Here is a 14,622-nt window from a genome sequence, read left to right as displayed (position 1 = left end):
GAACAAGGGGCTGTGGGAACTCAGTGACAGAGCACATTGAGCCCTGTGTTCCATCCCCAGTGCACACACACAAAAAGAACCAGAAGTAAACCAGGCATTGTAGCACATAACTGTAATCCCAGGACTCAGGAGACTGAGGCAGGAGGATTGTCATGAATTCAAGGCTAGCTAGGCTACATAGTGAGTTCAAGACCAGCCTGAACTATATAGCTAGATCCTGTCTCAGAAAAGAAACACCTTTATTGTTTGAACCACTGAGACACTGGACTTGTTTGTTACTGCAGCATAACCTATTCTCACCTGACTAATACACTACCAAGAAATTCCATATGTAGTCTTGAGTAGGACTCAATCTATTCCAGTTCAGAGAGGTAGGTCCAGCTCACATATATCAATTCATATAATGCCATCTCCTCTGCCACAGTGATTGGTTTAAGCATGGCTAGTAATTTAGGCCCAAGCCAAATAACTATCAGGATTTGCTTACAGATGTTCAGGGATGAGCCAATCCCTGTGGAAGGAAAGCTATGTGATGACAGCACAGCAGGGCTTTCTGCCCCTCTGTGGAGAGGACGCTGATGCTGTGGTGCTGTCTTGCACAAGAAGAAACTTGGCATAAGCACAAAAGCGAAATAAGATTAGGAGTAAAACCTGAAAATTGTAGACCTACAGAGCCCTGTCTGAAGCCCACAGTCAGCCAGTGAGCCTCCCTAATTCTCTAAACTAGTCTGAAGAGTCTATTGTTAAAGTTATTTTTAAAAATATCCTAGGGCTGGGGATGCGCCAGAGCACTTGCCTGGCATGCACAAGACCCTGGATTCCATCCTGAGCACCAGGAAATAATAACCTTAACTGACAGTTTTAAACAACTCCCTGCTCAGATTACTGACCCAGAGATAGAGAGAGAGATCTACACATTGTCCTATAATTAGTGCACCATCTTTGGGGTCACCGAGTGCTGACTTTTGTGGGGTTGCAAATATGTATTCCTAAGAAAGGCAACAGATTTGAATCTTAAGAGTCAGAAAGGATTTAGGTCCATCGGGTCTAACTGGCTTATTCTGGAGAACAGAAACCAACACACAGTAAGGTAGTCACTGACACTGAGCAGTATCTGCTCTCTGCGTCCCACCGCCCTCTGATCCCATGAGCCGTTAAACTGTGCCCCGTCAGAGCTGCTGTGGGCATCAGAAGGAGATAACATATGTAGAGCTCCAGGCATCGTAGCTGGCACAATGGCGATAATCAACAATAGCGGAATGCTTTTTTATCAGTCACTCGCATTTTAGGATGGAAGCGCTGGCTAGGGGTAGTAAGTAACTGACATGCCCCTTATCGGTCACTCTGGGCAAGAATTCTCCTAGTACAAAAGCCTTGAGCTTGACCCGTAGGAAGGCCACACTTGTCTGTCCAGGAGGGTTGACTGTGAGTCCCTGATGGGTATCGTGGTCACTCAGGAACCTGGCCCTCCTACCTGTGGCCCAAGAGGACCAGAAGCTCTGTAAGAAGCGCAAGAGCTTGGCACTGAAGTTCTGAGAAAACAGCTGCCAGCCCAGGCCCCTGAAATGGGAGACATCTGCCTCCACTACCTCCACTCGAAATGCACAGCTCAGCCATCCAGGGGCTTTGGTACTTCGATAAGGACATAGTACAATGTCACAGGGTGGGGACAGGCTTGCTGGTGGTGCCCCAGGACAGCCCTGAGCCTTCTCAGAGGCACCCAGTGGAGACTGCTCAGGGGCCGGAGGTCCGGGGCACTGTGAGGGCTGCACCCCCTGCACTTTAGCACTTGCTGCGGCACAGACTTTGTGTCTACCCCAGCTGTGGTCGCATGCAGACCTAAAAGCCACAAGGCGCGGCAATGGCTTACTTAGACCTTCCCACTGGGACAAACGAATAAATAGTATCAAGAACACAGGATCCACCTTGAGACCATACTCTTAAGTGAAATAAATCAGACACACATGTATAAATAAGGAGAAAAATGTATAATAGACACTGTGAAATTAAAACAAAAAAAGAAGAGCAGAGCTTCCTAGCTGGGTGTCGTGGCAAATGCCTATAATACTAGCATATGGGAGGCTGAAGCAGGATGATTGCTGCAAATCTGAGACCATCCTGGGCTATACAGTGAGACCTTGTCTCAAAACAAAACAAAATAAAGCACAGCATCCCTTTCCTGGGATGCTGCACAGAAGAAAAGAGAAGCCCAGGTTACCAAAAAGCACTGTGGCCATGTTTTGTTGGATTAAAAGCCAGCCCTGGAGAATGCCTACATCCTTGATTTGGGCTTCAATGCCCTTGAGTCTTGGATTAAATAAAAAAAAAAACTAGCCCACCTCACCGGGTCTCTGGCACAAAATGACCACAAGACAAATGGCAACCGTTTTTCACCTGAAAATTGGTTCAATCCTGTATATTCAAATGCATTCCCAAAATCATAGGCCACAGTGGATTAGAAATTGACAGACACCGCACTTCTCCTTGGTGGTGCGGCTGTGGGTTCATCGCTCACCCTCTCCATTTATGGGCTGGAGAAGATACGATGCCTGCCCCCTCCCAGTGCACCTCTGTGCTGCTTGTGCAGATTAAATGAGATCATGAAAAAGGAAAGGGCTTTATCAGGCTCAAAGGCCCCATCATTTTTTTTTTCCAGTGCTACAGATCAAACCCAGGGCCTTGTACAAGCTAAGCAAGCACGCTGCTACTAATCTACATTCCTGCCCCATAAGTCTTATTATTCCATGGTTCTCTTAAACCCACAGACTTAAGCTGACAAAACTTCCAAACGAAGCCCAGGTCTCCGGGCCCCACCCTCTCAGAGAACCAGCCAACAGCCCTCTCGTTGTGCAACACATTTTTTAAAGAGACAAATTCATGAGCTTTATCTGATCACTTTGTTCAAGCAAATCATCTTTCCAATCTATATTCAGTAGCAGCTGTGGCACCTACAAAATGACTTGCCTTTCCTACCACTTTGTTTTGGCGACAGGAAGAAAATTAGACAAACTGTAAAGGTGCGCTCCATATTTCATTCCACGGGATATAGAAATCCAACGCAATAATCCTTTGCCATTGTTCCAAGTGTCAGATGGGCCGGAGGGCGGGTGCGGGGGAAGGAAGCAGCAGCGCTGGGAGCGGATAACTCCAGGGAGAGACGCCAAGTAGAGGGGCAGGAGGAGCTGCCACAGGGCCACCCATAGTCAAGGTGGCCGTCACCTGCACCCCACCCACATCCAAGCACAAATCCCTTCCAACACAGGAGAAAGATTCTACACCAGTCATTAGACCGCAAGGCAAATGAAGGCACTCCATTCCCTCTGCCAAAAACCTTTCCACATGAGGCTCATCACTGTTTAAAACCTGTGGTACAGGGGCTGGGGATTTAGCTCAGCGGCACAGCACCTGCCTGGCAAGCGCAAGGTCGTGAGTTCGATTCCTGATACTGGAAAAAAACCAAAAATAAATAAATACATAAAGCAAATCTGCAGTACAAAACTCCAGCCCCCGCCCCGCGGGAGGCGTCCGTCCCCCAGGGTTCGGCCCCTGCTGCGTGCCCGCCCGTTCATTGTCCTCTGAAACCATGTCCAGGCTACAGCCACGCTGACCGTGCCGGGCCTGTGCCCTGGCTGTGACGGCGGGGACGTGAAGGGGCTATGAGGGTACATGTGGCCACCCAGAGTGCAGGGGTCACTCAGTGCCGTCCCTGAACGAGGCCCAGGGATGCGCTGAGGTCACTGTTCATAGTGTCCATACTGTGGGAACTGCGGGAGACACTAACGTGCTCAGGGAGAGGAGAGCTATTGGGTACACAGGACCTATTTTTTTTTTCTTTTACAACTTCCTGTGAATATCATTACTTCAAATATAAAAACGTTAAAATAAAATAGGCCAGGTTTCTCATAGCTTTCTCTTTTTATGAGAACATTATTTATTATTGTTGTTGTTGTTGTTGTTGTTGTCGTCGTTATATGTGACTTTTTTGGTGCTGGTGGTGGTGGTGGTACAGGAGATTGATCTCGGCACCTTCACGCTGAGCTACATCCACAACCCTTTTTAGTTTTTTAAGACAGGGTTTTGCTAAGTCACTGAGGTACCCAGACTGGGCTCAGACTTTCCATCCTCCTGCCTCAGCCTCCCAGGCCCCCATGCCTTGTTTCTCACATATATATAATATTATATATACATACATGTTCTAACCCTTCTTATATATATGTTCACATATATATAATATATATATACATGTTCTAATCCTTCATACATATGTTCACATATATATATTATATATATACATGTATATATTATATATATATACATGTTCTAACCCTTCTTCCTTCTTCAGTTCAACTCATTCATCATTGTTCAGCAGAAAGAACACAGTCATTAAATGTTTGCTGAACGGGCAAACAAACAATCCCTATTATCTCTGTGCTAAAGAGTCTGTTGAATTAATACACCAACATAATGTAGCCATGGAAAGCATGCATCTAAATAAAATAAATATAAAATAAATATAAAAGCACGCATCTAGGAAGGAGGAAGGGCTGGGCATGGTCATGTAAATCTGTAATCCCAGCACTAAAGAGGCTGAGGCAGGAGGATTGCCTCAAAGCCAGCCTGAGCTACCTAGTGAGTTCAAACCCAGGTTGAACTACATAGCAAGACTCTGCATCAACCAACACACAAACACACACACACATACACACAAATAGGTGTGCACCTAGTGCTCAAAGTGTACCAAGGTGGGCGATGTGCAAGGCCCTGGGTTCTATCACAGCACTGAGAGTTCACTCAGGTAGCCTGACTTCTAGGTACATTTTTTTTTCTTTTGTGGTGCAAGGGATGGGACCCAGGGCCTCACACATCTGAGGCAAGTGCTTCACTCCCAGCCCTCAGATCTCAGTCCTGAGCCCCCGCCCCCACCCCACGTTCCCGAGCTTCTCCGAGCTTAGTTTCCTCCCAAGTAGGAGCAGGACCAATAGCGTGGGGTTGCTGCGATGATCCAGTGAGTTAATGCACACAAAGTGCTTAAAGCATTGCCTGGACCAAAAGTAAGCTCTCAAAATAGGGCTTTTGTAATCTCTGGGATCCCCTTATGACCTCTCCCCAGTCACATCCCTCCCCTTCGCCCTCCCCAGCTGCACCCCAAACATCCTGTGTTTCCCCCAATCCCTGCCAGCATCATCGTATCATCCTGTGTCCTGGTTGGCTACTGCTAGGTCGCAAAGCATCCAAGACTAAGGCTGAAAACGGTGATTCTGGCTGGGACAGCAGCTCCATGTAGAGCACACGCCTAGCGAGCCCAAGGCCCAAGGTCCATCCCCAGCTCCTCGAGTTCGAAGCCAGCCTGAACTACATAGCAAGACCCTGTCTCAAAAAAGCAAAAGAAAAACAAATACAAATCAACCAAACCAGGGCCCATGACACAACTACCTCCACGACTGCTCTACCACAGGCCAGCCACTGCCCACAGCCCTACTGCAAGCAATTCAGCCCCGCCCCTGTGCCCTAAGCCCGGTGACCTTCCTCCTGCCAGCCAGAGTGAGACCTGCTCGCTCCGCCCTGCCCTGCCTGTCTGGGAAGCTACATGAAGGCGTCCCATCTGCCGCTTCCCCCTGACTGACCCAGGTGCTTGCCTGGGTGGCTCCCACGGCACCGTGGGCTCCTCGTCTTGGCTCGGTAGCACCCCACCTTCTCAACAGCAGTTGTCTCCTCCTCTGTTCCCCTGACTATGCCCCAAGTGTCCTACTAACACATGATATTTTAGAACGGTTACCATGGCCGTCTCAAGGAAATACGATCTTCTGCACTCGGACACTCACTGCCCCCTCTCTTCCCTTTTCTTCAATGTGACTGTGGGCTTGCGGAAGACACAGACCTCCCTCCCTCCCGTGCTGAGTACATAAAAGATACTTCACGTTTGCTGACTGACTGGCTGGCTGCATTTCTTCTAGCCATATTACAACCTTTGTCTTCATTAGTAGGCATCCAAAAAGAAGGGACCCTTCGCAAAATCCCCAACAGACCCTGCCAGTACCTGCCCGCTCAGCCAGCCCTCTCTCTCTACTCCGTCATGGTGAGGCACACAACACACAGCCTGTGTCACCACCGCTGCGTGAGCTTCCTGGGACAGCACAAGCCACTGGTCCCAGGGGTCCGGCAGGTGGAGGAAGGTTGGGAATCCTGAGGTTAGTCCCACCCTCAGAAGGCTGATTTGGGGTTCAGAGTTTTAGAGAAGCTGTTCCCTAAAATTTTCCATAGGACCTGGCCATGGTGGGGTGCCTGCAATTGTAGCATTCTGGGAGTCTCAGGGCAGAAGATCCCAACTTCAAGTTTAGTCTGAGCAACTTAGAGACTTAGCAAGGCCCTGCCTTGAAATAAAACATTAAAAAAAAAGACAGGGAATGTATTCAGGGTAAAGGCCCAGGGTTCAAGCCCCAGTGTCCAAAAGCAAGGAAGGAAAGAGAGAGGGAGAAAGAGAGAGAGAGGAAGGAAGGAAGGAAGGAAGCAAGGGAAGGAAGGAAGAAAAGAGATCCTCCATAGTTGTGCATGCAAACACCTGAGATGTCCCCAGGCAGGTCGCTCAAAATTTATAAGGGACACAGCCTCAGTGCTGAAATCTTAAGTCCCCAAAGACAAGAGAGACAGACCGTCAACTGCCCCATCTCACCAGGCCTAGAGCCTGAGAGGCTCTGCACAGCTCCAGGGCTTGATTCTCCCTAGCAAAGGAGCTCTAGAAAGGGAAAGCAGAGGGCACAGCTCCCAGCTGCAGGCTCCTCCTGCGACAGCAGAGGCTCCCAAAGCACCAACACCCTCTTCTTCCTGGAGCCCGGATGTGGGAGTGGAGGGAGGACTTCCCCACGCGCCTCCCCCGCCACCCCTCCTCCTCAGTGTCCCTGCTGGACTCCATCTGACAGTGATCAAGGTCGACGTTTACTCCCTTCCCACAGCTGTGATTTAAAATGCAAATACCCCTGGGAGAAAACAAATTGGTTTAGGGTCAGGCAGTGCTTGTTCTGCTCCACACGTAACCCTTCTCTGAGAACAGGTTTGGTGAGGTAGGGGAGGAAGCAGAGAAGCCTAGAGGCAGCTACCAGGGCCAAGGGCTGGAGCTCCACTTCCTCCCAGCATGGCCAAGACTTCTCTCTCGATCGCTGTCAGAGTTAGCGCAGCTGTCTCGAGAGTGATTCTAGCCCACACCTGTGCAGCCCTCAGCCCCCAGTCCAGTCCATCCAACCACCCCGAGTCCACTGCATCTCAGTGTTCAAAGCGCTCTACAGGAGAACAAAACAAATCAACAACAAATATCTATATCATTCCTACAAAGAAAATAAGACTTTTCTCAGCCAACTTCCAAATTTTAAATCCAACTATTATTCACGAGAGCCAAAAAGTAGGAGCAACCAGAAGTCTAAAGAGAGAATAGGTAAGCAAGCTGTGGTCCATGCGTAGAGTGGAATACTACCATTCAGCCTTAAAAAGGAACCGCGGCCTGTGACTAGAATCCCATCACTCTGGGAAACTGCTGCAGGAGATCACAAATTCAAACCTAGCCTGGGCAACTTAGCAAAACCCTGACTCTAAACAAAAAATAAAAAGGGCTGGGGATATAACTCAGTATAAAGGCCCTGAGTTCAAGTGCCAGTACTATTGAGAGTAAAATAAAAATTAAAAAATAAAAAAAAATTGGAAATCCTGCCATGTGCTGTAAGAAGAATGAACCTTCAGGACATTATACTAAATGAAATAAGCCAGACACAAATACTTCATGATTCTACTTCTATGAAGTACTAGCGTAGTCCAATCCATGGAGACAGAAAGTAGAGCAGTGGTTTCCAGAGGCCAGGAGTAACAGAAAAAAGGGAGTCATTATTTAATGGGTACCAAGTTTCAGTTGACCAAGATGAAAAAATCCAGCAAACAGACAGTGATGCTAGTTGCACAATGTTGTAGATGTATTTAATGCCACACATTGGATATTTGTGAGGGGCTGCAGATACAGTTCAGTGGAAGAGCACTTGCATAGTATTAGGCCCTGGGTTTGATGTCAAGCACCAAAAAAAAAAAAGGTTATCCTCTTTTGTTATTTTGCAGTACTCAGGATTAAACCCAGGGCCTTATGCATGCTAGGCAAATACTCTGCCACTAAGCTACCTCCCAGCCCTACAACACTAACTTTTTTTTTTTAATCGTTTTGAAACAGTTTCACTGTGCAGTTCAGGCTGACTTTGAACTCACTTTGTAGCCCAGGCTGGCCTCAAAGTCACAATGATCCTCCTGCTTCAGCCTTCCAAGTACTGGGATTGCAGGTGTGCACCACCACACCCACTTATAACTTTCTTGTGTGTTTTACTATAATTTTTAAAAATATATATAATGGTCTCAGAGGCTATTATTTGTCTTTTCTGTCTCCTTACCCAAGCCTGTTACTGAATGATCACACACCCCGAGGGACAGGAAGAGCCAAGTCCAAGAGCAAAGGATTGTGGGAAGGCAAAGCATCTATAATCACTGTAGGCCAGCACTTCCACCAAATGAAGGGCTCGGTCTGTCGCCAAACACACCTGGTCCGGCCTCCTTCTGTGACATCACACTCCAACAGCTTCTTGCCTACAAGCTCAAATTCTAAATCCTTAAGCCAGAATTTAAGACGCCCTCATCTGCCCCAGTCCAATTTTCCTACTGCTCTCTCTCCACCCACCCCTGCAACTGTTCTGACTGCCCAGCCAGTTTGCTGTCCTCCAAAGACACCTTGCAGTCACGCTCTCCTGCGTCTGCTGCCCACCTCCCCAAGTCCAATCAGCCCCGTCCCCAGTGGTCCCACCTAAAGTCAGTGCTATTCATGGTGACTCATGTCCTTCCTTTCTGCTGTCTCCTTGCCTTTGCCCTTTGCTTCAGTCTCTATTTCTTGGTTACACAATAGATTTACGGATGGTGTTGATTCTGAAGATTAAAGCGCTATGGAACTGTTAAGAGGTTATTTTGCTGGGCCCCCTTAATTTGCAATGACAAAATCAGACTTGCACAATCACTTGGCCAGATCCCAGCAGAGGAAGGAATCGAATCCATGTCCTGATTTCTACTCTAGTCTCTTTCAGTAACACCAGTTTTTCTGTTTAGCTATGGTACGTGTGAGCCTTGCTGTCCCCAAAAGATTAGGAGCTGTCGCCAGGCATGGTGGTGCACGTCTGTAATCCCAGCACTCAGGAGGCTAAGGCAGGAGGATTGTTTCGAGTTCGAGGCCAGCCTGGGCTACAAAGTGAGCTCAAGGGCAGCCTGAACTGCATAGTGAAACCTGTCTCAAAAAGACAAAAGAAAAAAAAGATTAGGAGCTGTCTTAGGGTAGGAAATGACCACATTACATGTCATTTGTGCCTCCCCACATCCAATATCATCTTCATTAATCTATGTTGAAACCATAAATGTGTGTATCCTTACTTTCTTTCAACAATCTCTTAAGAAAAATATTTTTTGGCCAAGTGTACCAGGGCACACTTGTAATCCCAGCTAAGAAGGCTGGGGCAGGAGGATCACAAGTTCCACCCTAGCCTGGTAACTTAGTAAAACCTCATCTCAAAATTTAAAACTTCCAATACTGTGAAAATTTCCAATACTTTGGGGCTGGGAGCATAGCTCAGTGGTAGAGCTTTTGCCTACCATGTACAAGGCCCTGGGTTTGATCCCCAGCACTAGGGGAAAAAAAAAATAAAATAATTTCTCCTCTTAGATTCAAAATAGCTTCCTTGTGAGTGAGTTTTCTAAGAGTGCTCAGGCAAACCAAAACAAACAGAGGTAGATAATACACTTGAAGAAACTTGGCCAATTTTTGAAACCTCAGAAGCATGCTCTATTTACTTCTTGGACCTAATTGCAGTCCCACCATAAACTGAACCAGGCACACTTGCTCTAATTTTATCTCAACTTTGCAGGCAGATTGTAACCCAAGGTTGGTTTAGTTCATCTATTTCCTACTCCATTAATCCATTGCTTTGCTGTCTCAGCCGTGTGGGCATTCTTTCGGTTGGAACACACATAGGCAGCTTCCTCCTCCTCGTAGCTCTTTTTGAAAAAAAGAAAGAAAGTGGAGAAAAGAAAAGAAAGCAAACACCACACACACACACACACACACACACACACACACACACACACACACCCGTGCAGGCTGAGCCCCCTGGGTAGTCCCACACCGTCTAATTAGTAAGGTTATTTTGCAAATGACCTAGTACCCAAAGCACAACACAGCTCTCTCCACACAGGCTCACCTTTTTGGGAATCTGTTCCCTTCTTGGCCTGATGGATTGTGTCAGGGGCAGGATCTGACTTTTGTCATTGCAGACACACACACACACACACACACACACACACAAACCAGAGGAAATGGCTGCAGTGAAGGCAGCCTCCTACAGGCCATCAGCATAGGGGTGTAAAAGAGAGAAAGAGAGAGGAAAACTATGGAAAGTTCTGAACGCTGAAAAACTTGCAAGGTAAAATGAGGGAGACAGAACTCAGATCCATAATTACAGAAGCTGTGTGCAAGATTTAATTAAAACTTGGGTGGAAAGGAACACCCAGAAACAAGTGTCATTCATCAACTTAAAACACCAACTAAGGTAAACACTGCCACCAAGTCAGGGAAAGAAGGGAGGAGAAAAGAAAGAGGGGTGATCACTCTAGATATCAAGCAAATCAAATTACCCTGAAAGCCCTGGCAGACACACGCATTAATCATCGGTTATCCCAGCCGCACACCTGTACGGAGAGGGGAGCCTGGCGTGCAAGAGTGAGCCAGCTGACAGCGGGCAGGACAGGGACGCAGGCCAAGGGGAGCCCAGCCTAGTCGTGGCCACGTGGCAGCCTCCTCTGTCCCAGGCCAGGTGGGAAAAGGAGGGGCAGAGCGGGGCTCCTGCAGGGCCCTGCCGTTCTGCTACTGCAGCCAAGGTACTTCCTGCCGCTCCTTGCCAGCCTGCGATGCTGGACAAACCTGCTGATCCACAGGTGGAGCAACTTTCCCGGGAGAGGGGACCCTTCTGGGTGAACCAGAGGCAGGTCCCGGGATCCAGTCACCAGTGGGCAGACAGGTTGGGCTTCCACAGCCAGTGTTCGTCTGGTTTTCTGCTCTCATGAGATTCTGAGTTTAAGGCAAGGGAGCTGGGGTGGCGTGGGGACAAAAGGAGCCCCCAAGTTCGCTTCCTGTGCTGCGCAGGCTTCCTACACCCACGGGTCCCCAGGGCTGGTCACACGGGGAAGCCTCCTGACTCCGCTCATAGGAGGCTGGAGAGCGGCTCGGCCAGCCGGGCTGGGAGCTATTTGCACTTGATGAGCAATTTCAAGTGGGAGCCATGTGAGTGTGTGCTGCATGAGCGCCAGTGTGCATTTAGAAGGAACAAATGATTTATTATCTGGGGCCTCCACAAAGTCTTGTTCAGAAAGAGAAGGAACGTCTTCTCTTCCCCTACCCCCTTATCATTAAAACCTTAAAGGGGCAGAATCCATTTGGTCTCCTAAGCCAGCCTAGAAGGGAGTCACAGCTAATCAAGCAGCCGGCCCAGCTCCTCCAGCCCGGCTTTGAGTACAACAATATGTATGAACTAGCAAAATGGCCTGCAGACCACTTTGATGTTACACAAAGGGGGAAAAAAATCCCAAATGGTGAAAAAATTGTATCTCTGCTTAACTCTTCCATGTCTGTCCTACAGGATAAATGTAAGACTCCTACTCCAGGAAGAACTAAATAGTGAATGATTATCACCTCAGACACTTAGACCCAAGTACAGGGCAGTGGCCAGTCTGATCTGCTGAATGACTTGCTCTGATTGAGCATGGTCTCGCTAAAACAAACAAACAAAAACCTGTCTCTTGGGGGCTCAGGATTTAGCTCAGCGGTACAGCGCTTGTCTGGCAAGCACAAGGTCATGAGTTTGATTCCTAGTACCGGAGAAAAACCAAAACCAAAAAAAAAGAAAAAAAAAACCTGTGCCTTGAGTAGCTGTAGAAGTGATGCTATGAGAAGGGCTCGCATGTACCATCTCACTTAATTCTAGCAAGAACACTTGAAGACCCCTGTTATTACTATACCTCAAAGATGAAGTACAGAGACCAGCCTGTCATGGGGCTCTAGACTTGGGTCTCTAAGATTCCAAAGCTTACCCTGGAACACAAAGCTCTGATTGTTTCCATTTTCTTTTCTTTCTTTTTTTTTTTTTTTTCTATTGAGATGAAATTTTACTAAGTTGCCCAGCCTGGCCTCAAACCCTTGATCCTCCTGCCTCAGCCTCCAGAGTACTGGGATTACAAATGTGGTCCACCACACCCAGCTAATTGTTTCCATTTTCATGAATGAGTGCAGCAGGGCCTCCTTTCCTAGGGAATGAGATGTTCTGTCTAAGTAAACATTTCAGATAGTTAAAACCAATCCTTTGAAAGCCAAATCTTTTTAAATTTTTAATTCATTTGAAAGGGAATTCTTTTAATATACATCGCATGGTTCCATGGTTTACAAAAGAGAAACATCTGTGGAAATGTGCAGAGGAATGATTCTGGGCAGGCAGGAATTCCAGCCTCCAGGTCCTCAGAGATGTCAGGAAGGGGTATTCAGTGGGCCAAGACTGCCATTTGCGAGCCGTATGGGCACTGTCCAGGGGCAGCCACAGAGGGCCTTCGAGTGGGTGGTTTGGTAAAACCCACATGGAACAAAAGAAAGCACTAAGAAGATTTTCAGTCACTATGGATTGAAAATATCCATGGATCGAGAAGTTAAAAACAGAGGTTGAGGGTGTGGCTCCTTGGTAGAGCTTGTCCAGCACACGTGAAGCCCTGGGTTCTATCCCTAGCACTAAAAAAAGAAAGAGAACAGAAAAACAGCTTGGCAAGGTAAATAGTGCATATCTGTAATCCTGGTACTGAGGAGGCTGAGACAGGAAGATCAATACAAGTTCAAAGCCAGGCTGGCCTGAGCTATATAGTAAATTCAAGGCTGGGCTGGACTACACAGCAAAACTCTGTCTCAAAAAGAACCAGAAGTAAAAACATTGTAAGATTTTACTTATGTATCATCCCACTTTTCCTTGGTGGGGCTGGGGTCCAGGACATGCTGTGCCACCTTGCTACCTGAGAGCCCAGCAGGAGCAGGAAGACCACGCCCATCTTCCCCTCCTCCTCATTGCTCCCCTGCCCTGCAAGCAGGTCCTAAGACCTTCTTTTTGGTTGTTTTCCTGGTACCAGGAATCGAACTCATGACCTTGTGCTTGCCAGGCAGGTGCTGTGTCGCTGAGCTAAATCCCCAGCCCCTCTAAGACCTTCTCATGAGAGATGCTCCCTGTGCCCACGGGGAAGAAACAGCCTTATCTCTCCAGACGGAGGCACACAGGGATACGGAGAGGAATCCAACCAAACAGGCCTTGCTCCGTTCCCCTCCCTTTATTACCGTCAGATCAGACTCTGTCCAGTCATATTCAACCCCACTTCTCCAACTTGCCCACTCACCATCAGACCTGAGCACAGTAATACACAGGCAGCCCTGTTTCTGCAGGACTTCATGTCACACAGCACTGACATGAAACAAGCGTGTGTGCTTTTCCCTTGTTGATCTATAAGGGAATTGTAATAAAGGCCCCAGCCATGAACCCAGAAAGGGCTAAGAAAAGAGCTTTTCCTTTTTCCCAATCCCTACAATCATAAACAATAACTTCACCTCTCAAGCAAAGTACTTTTTCTTTTGAGACAGGGTCTCACTATGCAGTTCAGGCTGGCCTTGAGTTCACTTTGTAGCCCAGGTTGGTCTCAAGATTGCAACTATTTTCCTGCCTCAGCCTCCTGAGTGCTAGGATTACAGGTGTGTGCCAGCATGCCCAGCTCAAAGCAAATTTTTGAAAAATAAAAATCTATGTGAACCAAAATGTTTATAGTGGTGATAGCTGAGTAATGTCATTCACTTTATTCTTCTCCTTTATTGTATGAGGGCTCCATTTTAATTTGGGATTGAGGGGGTTGGGTTTTGTTGTTGTTTTCAGTACTGAGACTCGAACCTGAGGTCTCATACATTCCAGGCAAGCACTGAGCTATATCCCCAGGCCTCCATTTTAATTTTAATTTTAATTTATACCAGAGAATTGTGTTGTGTACTTAAATTCCAGGCCAAGTATTGTGCTCTAAGAGATGGAACAAGAGAAGTTAGCATCTGACCCCAAAACAATGTCACTTACCTGTACAATAAAATATAAGGACCATCTACACTAATTTGTTATATTCAAACTGTGTGTCCATAAGCCCGAGAAATGGGACAGCCTCAGAGCCAGCAGAACCATTCCTGACTTGGAACTTTAGGTCTGCTACTTACTAGCTAAATCATGTTGGGTACTTAATCTCCCAGCCTTAGTTTCCCTTACTGTTAATATGGAACTAATGATACCTACGCCCCAGGATGGTTGTGAGAGTCCAGAGCCCTTTTCATTTGTGGAAAGAGTACCCTACATGAGCAGGTGTGTTTTAGCTACATTTACAAAGGCGCTTTTACCTCCCTCCTTCTTACAGTGTCCAATTGGACTTTACTGAAACACTGATTGTTAAACCATAAAATTCATGGCGAGATGGATCCATTCCAGATACTGTTTTACCTGGCAGTTA

General features: G+C 47.3%; 1 long non-coding RNA gene across 1 annotated transcript in view; it reads left to right on the top strand.

The window, feature by feature from the left end:
• The window catches only part of LOC102027250, a 20,617-nt gene extending 11,693 nt beyond the window's left edge, over nt 1-8,924 (top strand). Inside the window, exon 3 of the long non-coding RNA XR_265126.2 lies at nt 8,423-8,924. This is a non-coding gene — a long non-coding RNA (uncharacterized LOC102027250). The remainder of the gene's footprint in view (nt 1-8,422) is intronic.
• The last annotated feature ends 5,698 nt before the right edge of the window (nt 8,925-14,622 follow it).

This window comes from Chinchilla lanigera, unplaced genomic scaffold, assembly GCF_000276665.1.
Source record: "Chinchilla lanigera isolate Chin_1 unplaced genomic scaffold, ChiLan1.0 scaffold00189, whole genome shotgun sequence".
Taxonomy (NCBI): Eukaryota; Metazoa; Chordata; class Mammalia; order Rodentia; family Chinchillidae; genus Chinchilla; species Chinchilla lanigera.
This window is presented reverse-complemented; position numbering and strand designations above follow the sequence as displayed.